Genomic DNA, 7,964 nt, shown 5'->3' with positions numbered 1-7,964 from the left:
AAATTTTAAAGGCCTCAATTCACTGGAAATGAAATAACCTCTGGACCGTAACGAATTCATAGAATGGATTATATATTTCTACGCATTTTTTCTTTTATAATTACAAAAATAAGCACCTGCATCATAATTCTTACCGTATTACCTTCATTGCAATTATTGGACATGCTTAAATTAAAAACATATTCAAAAAGACATAATAATCTAAATTTATTATTTATTTAATAGTTTTGTTTAATGAATACATCACCCTCACTCAACTGAAACTTTGAATTATCTAAAATTATAAAATGAATGAAAACTTTTCTATGTCCTCAGAGAAGTGGTCGGCAGTCCTCACCTTCAGGCCATCGCGGGTGATGACCTTTCAAGTTTTCCGCTTCTTCGTTCTCTGTGAGTAATTATTCGTTAAATACAGTATAATGATCAAACATATTTAAATAATCTATTATTTTAACAGTGGATTTTATTTGCGCAATTCTTTAACTTTTTACTAGTGTTTCGTAATGTTCGAGAGATTGGAATGCTGCTCACATAACGCAAAACTATTTTCTAAGGAAACTGTAGGTATCAGATAACAGTAATGAAATATTGACTCCAAATACGTTAAAAAGAGTTCTTACTTCGAAATGCGATCGCGAACAAATGTTTTCACCAACCAAATTAATGGCAGTTTCTCCCCATCAAGAGTGACAGAAGTTTTTCATCTGCAACTTTAATTTTTTTAGCAAAAATGGATCAACGAATCCATAAGACTGGCGATTTACAAGATCACAATCATCATAATGTTCGATGTTTTGAGCGATCGAATGTGGCATCAATATGAAAATTTTCTTAATTGTTCTTTAGTAGCAACAATTTTAACATTAAATTTTAATTGTAAAGTTTTTCGCGAGCACTACGAACAAGGGTGATTCTGCACTTGAAAAATGCAAATGAATAGCCAGATGCAGGGTAAAAATGCAGCTAACTTATTTACAAAGTTAAAGAATTTTTAAAATGTGTAATAATTATCCAATTTGCTAAAGTTTTTAGCAATAAAATTTACAATGAATAGAATTCATTCGTTAATTGCATTTAAAGAAATTTCAGTATATTGTGACCAAAATAGTGCTCTTCATTGATCTAACAATAGATGCAGAGCAATAGCTTCCCATTTTTTCATACCATCGCGCTTTTTACGAAATAATTTTTAAAAAATAATTGACAAATATTCGAAGCGATGCACCTGAACCCTAGGTTCTAGTCATGTTACACTCGACTGGTGTTGCAAGCTCTTGTTTGCACTGGCCGGCTGGATATCCTCGAAGGATTTGTCTGAGTGCGTTGTTGTTAAGCAAGCTCTGCAATGTAAGATACAATATAACAAAAGAAAATATCAGGATTTTGACCGTATCATAGCACGAACGAATGAAAAAAAAATAATAAAAAATGAAATGTAAGTGAAGTTTAAGAAAATTCTCTTTTTTTAAAGTTAGAATAATTCTGCGACCGATGTATACGGGGGAAGAAAATGTCACCACTATAGTTCTAAAACTAAGAGAGGCAAAGAATCTTACATGGTCACAAATCATGACGGCTAAAATTAAAAGATTAAAATCTTTTGTACTTGATAGAATTTACTATCAACTTACAGAGTCCTCTGTCAATTTGCATTTATACAAATTAACAATGAAATATCAGACATGGCATTATTTATAACTATTGTTTCTGGATGAATTAATCAATACGATATACTTTCAGCAGCTTTACTTAAGTATTAAAAATATAATTTCTACAAAATTCATGCTAAACAAATACTTTAGAAATATTTGTTAAGTCAAATGGGTGTAATAACCGAATGAGCTGATACAATTATTCCAAGTACTCTAAATTTGAATTCTATCTTTACATTTAAATTACGTTTTCAATTACGGTGTCAATAGAATATCGTGTTCATATGAGCATTACGAATCATTGAGTTCGTGCAATGAAGATAAGATATTAATTAGCACGCACAAGAGACGTTGAAACAAAGCAATTGTTTCCTAATTAAAAACCGTTAATGTTAAAAATCACACCAAACAATAAATTAAAACGAAATCGTGCCGGAATTTACTAGCAATACCAATATTAATGCTACCCGATATGAATTTAATAAAAGTGTAGTCAGATTGATTTGTGGGTTGAGAGATAATCAAGATTATCTCATTCATACTGGATTGAACCCATTCAGATTGCCAAATAAGCGGAGATGAGAAAGTTATCCTGTGGAAAGTGTTCTCAAGACGCCGTGCTAATCTGGATAATTGGATAAGTTTGGCCTGGATTATAATCGCGACTGTATCAGAACTATACCAATTAATATCGACTCCATTGTCCATACATATAGACAAAATAGTCAAACACCATAGATGCTGCAACAGCTTTAAAGTGTCACTGTCTTTCAAGGAATCTTAGTCAATTTCTCCTAAAATGTATTCAGTTTCAACTAGATCTGCTAGCTGTACTGTTACAGTGTGATACTAAAAAAAAATTTTCAAAAATCCTTAATTATTTATTATTATAAAAAATCCTTAATTATTGACAGTGTGAATAAGTGTGATCAAACAATATAATAAATTATATGAAAGAACTTTAGATGTTGCTTGTGTCTTGTGTGAACTATACATCTATACAATTAAGTACGTGATTCCTTTTACCTTCTAGACTACGTAGTAAGGCGTGGCGTAAGAGTTTGTTTACAGACACGTAGTGAGTTGCGTCCACAGTTGTTTACAATGTCATCAGCCTGCACAAAATGTTCACAGTTCTGGGACATAGAAGGTTTACGCCGAGGAAAGAGCGATGAGCTGCGGCTCAAGTTAACCTAGACCGATTTATTTGGATTATGTTAGGATTATCTTAGCTTTGGTTGAATGAACTTAGTAAATATCCCTGCATTCAAGATATGCGGAGTATGGGAAGTGGTATGAGCTGTGTTGGTATATCACCAGGAAACAGTTGTGTTGCCGCGAAAAAGATACCTTCGATTAACCAGCATCTGGATAACTATTAAATAAATATCCAGACAAACGTTATTTGAGTAAGAAGACCACGGAGCTCAATAAACTGATACGGTAAATCTCGCAAAAGAGATTCACTCAGCTTTGATGTTGCCCGCATCTACGATGGGTAAACTTTTCCTTACGCCAGCCAAATATTTGCGGAGTTCTGCTCGCAGTTTGATCGACCATCTTCCTGATCAGAATTCTGCCACATCAAGTTATGGAATGCAAGCACAACACTTTTAATTCCCTATTGTAAACACTCTTTATTTTTTTGAATTATTTTTATTTGGTTTTCTCAGGTCAGTGACGTCGTCAGGACTGATGGAGATCGCGCCGCGAGCTCTCTCATGGTCACCGTATCTGCGTTACCTGTGAGTGCCATAGAAATAAGATGATTAATGAATTTCAGTAATTAGTTCCATTTATTTATCACTGTTCTGATTTAATATAATAGGAGCTGTGATATACTCAGTCATGGGCAAGATTTGAACGACTGCATGCGCTCGTATCGACGTCCATCAATGCATTTACACCACATTATGCAGGACAGAAAATACAGTATTTAATAATGCAGTAAGATCCAATATCTATGAATGTACTTCATTCAGCGATTCAGTATCTCATACGTAAAAAATGCATCCCACATTCAATGAACAGAAAAAACATAAAAAATTGCGTGAAAGCAGAAATGTTTAACTGTTGAGACGTAAAATTTGATTTGTATTATATCAGGCAATTACATCAAGGGGTCTTATTGGCTTGCTGTCGAAATTGATTAAGCTGTTATCAATTGCCTTCAATTGTTAAATCATTAAACTTGGATTTTATTCAACACTCATTTTATTGCATGAATTTTGTCCCGAATGATATACTCTCGGAACATTGTTCCCTCTCTGTCTACTATGAGTTTGTTATCGAGTAATTGCATGGATCAGCATCCGCGGTATTGCAGTTTGATCGTTAAGCCAGATTATCTCCTATACTTCATTCCTTCTCCGGTTAAACTATCTAGTAACGAACGGCCAACAGAGATACTTTTAAGAGGTTCTCTATTATTCGTATTCCCACATTTAATGTGTAGAAGAAAACTTATCAGGCATTGCAGGCATTTCAATTTGATGATTTAAAATCGTTCTAGGTTGAGGTTGACAAGAAGTACTTTGCAATTCGTTCGGTGTATCTAATCCGCATAAACTGACTTATTATGTACCCTAGCAGCGGGATAGGAAAGTAGCTCCCTTCAACATTCCGCCCAAGAAAGTAATTATATGAACTAGAAAACTCAGCCTAAATCTCGATTCAAATCTTTCGGCGTGCAACAAATTTTGAGTGTTCATATATTATTTGTCTAGACATATTTCCATTATATAAATTTTTGCAGCTGACCAATAGTGTAAATGTTAGAGGAGAAAATAAAAAAAACTATTCAATGTAAATTTTAATATCAAAGTTGCTTTACGAAAATAAATCACACGTTTCTTACGCGATTCCGAAAACAAGTTCATACTTAATTATTTGAAAATACCTACTTGTTAGAGATAATAAATGATTGCAATCAAAAGTAAATTAGTGGAAGATTGGAAAGTGTAATGGTTTACGTACAGTGCGTTGAAAAAATGTTTTAAGATAAATTTTTAGCGACTTTAGCTGAATTTAAAGGACTATTTGATGTTTCGTTCAGAAACGTTAAATAATTAATTTTCATTTTTACTGTCCCAAAGATTAATATAACTTAATCCTTCAATTCAAGTTCATTCGATTCAATTTGAAATTCTGTTCAGTTAGCATCTATGGCGTTCGATACGCTGACCTATTCCAGACAAGGACATCATCAGTTGGATTACGAAAAAACATTCATTTGGAAGAATCTTTGGACTTTTTCTCATAATTTAATGATTAATTATAAGCGAATTGAACATATTGACATCATTATTTGTTACTGAGGGGGCGAAAAGAACAGGCTATTAAACAACAGATTCCACCATGATTGAAGATGAAACTACGACGCAATCTTCAATTTTCATGCAATGGTTCGAGATTTTTAGATAAAAACGTGCAATTATAAGTGCATTAACATCATACCGTGTTATTAGGTCTAGACTTGTGCAGCTCATATATGACTGTCGCTCATACGGCAGGTGATTTAATGCGATTAGGAACTTTACGTTGCATTTTAAGTGATCAGCACCGAGCGGCCGTTGAAGAAATTTTTTCGTAAAATTTAATTTTACTTCCCGAGATTAGTGTTTTTTTTTAAATCGAAGACAGTCTCTCTACAGTCTGAGAATTAAGGGTATAACGACCTTCTTCACATTTTCATGTGTACTGTGCATTGTCAAATTTTTGTCAGAGAAATGTTTAGTCCGAAAAAAATCTCTTCATATTAAGTCAGCGATGAGAAAATTCACTACATTTAATGTTCGATTTTTCGCCTTTTTTACCTACGACTTTTTTTTACGTTTTAGTATAATTCCAACTTAATATTTTGTATTTTCACTAATAATTTCTGACTTACTCATGCACGTGTAACAAGAACATCATTGAGGTTTAATGCAGACATAAAACTAGTACCTATATTTTTAGTCTCTATGCCTATCGACCTCAATTGTTTAGTATGTCGATTCTTTTCGCACTGTTTGAATGTTCTACAATATCGCTCATCATTCTGAGCAGGAATTTATCGAGGAACCACTTGAAGAGTCTTCCATGGCAAGCCTTCGATAGCGCCAGGTTGGTGTTGCATTCTGAAGGCGCTGAACGCAATATGAAGCTTCAGCAATTGATTTCTGGTATCGAGCTCCCCCTCATTGCCGTCTGCTTGCCTGCATATTGCTTCTGTCGACTTTTTTTGCATTTGTTCAGATTAAATTTTTGTTTGTGATTTCTTGTGGACCTGAATGTTAGGACCAAAATCGTTTTGGCAGCTGCAGTTTTCTGGTTGATTACGTGAACATTAAAGTTAAATTTCTAGTCGGATTGTGACAGTACGGTGCATAATCATGTTGCGTCGTTATTTTGAATTTATTTCATAGGTAATAGTTTAATACGATTAACTTTTATTCACGACAAGCTCACTAGTATTAAAACTACTAAAATTGTCAAAAACTTTTACTGAACTTACAAAATTTATCCATAAACAAATTGAAGAAAACGCAATGTGAAGAATTTAATTCGACCTTTCTTGCAATTAACTACTTTGTATTTCGTTGCAGATACAATGAATCCAATTGCACTCGTAACCATGACTCAGGTCGTGCTCCATTGTCTCTGTTCTATCAGGAGGACTCATCTTTCAACATCAGTGATGTGTAAGTCACAGTATAAGTAGTAAGAAAAATCAACAAGTTAACCTTTCAAATTACTGTAACTTCATATTCTGATTTGGCTTATCTAACAAGAATATTAGATTTTTCCAAATGGATTCTTAATGGTCTAGTTCCGCCATATTTTGGCATGGCATATCTTATAAAAATCATAGAAATGTCAATTTGTAATTTATTTTATTGCAGAATTTTTTTCTGAGATTGTTCCCTTGTGACTGAAAGTCTAAAATTAAAAAAATTAAGTAGTTCATGCAGGTGCATTTGTGGTTACATTACATTGAAATATCAAATTCCGTGCCGTTCCGTCATGTACAACAAACGAAAGTTTCCAAGTGAAAGTTCAGGAGGTAAAAGTTTACACTCGAGTGACTTGTTCCGCTGCAGGCTGACTGTCCTCGAGTTAGACGTGTCGCACAACGCACTCGACGCGACGACCTGCCACGACCAATGGCACCTCACAGCCCACAGGGCTTCCTCTTCTGCGTTTTATGAACCAACGAACCCTGCAGTCTTGTCGGACGACTCCGCGGGAATAACATGTGGTAAGGACGTCTTATTGTCATCACTCGGATAGCCTCAATTTCTTTATTGTTGTTGCAGTCTTGTCGGACGACTCCGCGGGAATAACATGTGGTAAGGACGTCGTATTGTCATCACTCGGATAGCCTCAATTTCTTTATTGTTGTTGCAGTCTTGTCGGACGACTCCGCGGGAAGAACATGTGGTAAGAACGTCATATTGTCATCACTCGGATAGCCTCAATTTCTTTATTGTTGTATTTCATAAGACAACGAATAATATTATCTTCACTAAGAGAACTACAATGATGCCATTTAATCGTCCAATCGAAACATAAGAAATTTAATTAACTTCAAAAGGAGATAATGGTTAGAATACCGTTAACAAGATGAGTTCAAGAAGAGTCTAGGATGAAAATTCCATATTGTTGACTGTAGAATTAACGAGCAGAATTATGTAAATTAAAATCAAGAGCTCGATCACTTAATGCCGAAACGTTTATGATTTTCCAGTTATATTGAAGAATATTTTCAGAATGGAATAGCTAATAGGAAACATAATAGTGCAATAGAAGTGCTAAATTACCATGTTAATATAAGAAATGTTTTACTGAATAAGGCGTTTTGAATATCCTTGTACTATGAATATTTATCATGGGTATACTTGAATGAGATATCAACTTCAAAGAACGGGATTTGCGCCCGTTGGTGAAACTTGATCATCATCAAATGATATTAAAGCTTGAAATACTTTAGCTTCCTGCTAACATTGTCAGTTCACTTGAACAAATTCTGTCGTGCGATGGTTACGTGAAATGCTAAACACTTATAGCAACCTCTCAATATATCGAGAACACTTTTCCTTGCACCACATCAGCTTACGTAATCAATTCTTGATGTTCCTAAGTGTATGGAATCAACTGTAAATGATTTGATAAATAATGAGTAAACGCATTAACTCATTAATGATATAGGTGAATACGCATACAAATTGTATTGTTTCAATCACCTCTCAATTGTGCTTATTTTTTTAAAGAAATAATTTAGTAACGGGAGTACAGAAAGAATTGATTAAAAAGTCTAATATATAATTTAGC

This window comes from Hyalella azteca, unplaced genomic scaffold, assembly GCF_000764305.2.
Source record: "Hyalella azteca isolate HAZT.00-mixed unplaced genomic scaffold, Hazt_2.0.2 contig1885, whole genome shotgun sequence".
NCBI lineage: Eukaryota > Metazoa > Arthropoda > Malacostraca > Amphipoda > Hyalellidae > Hyalella > Hyalella azteca.
Note: the sequence above shows the minus strand (reverse complement) of the source record.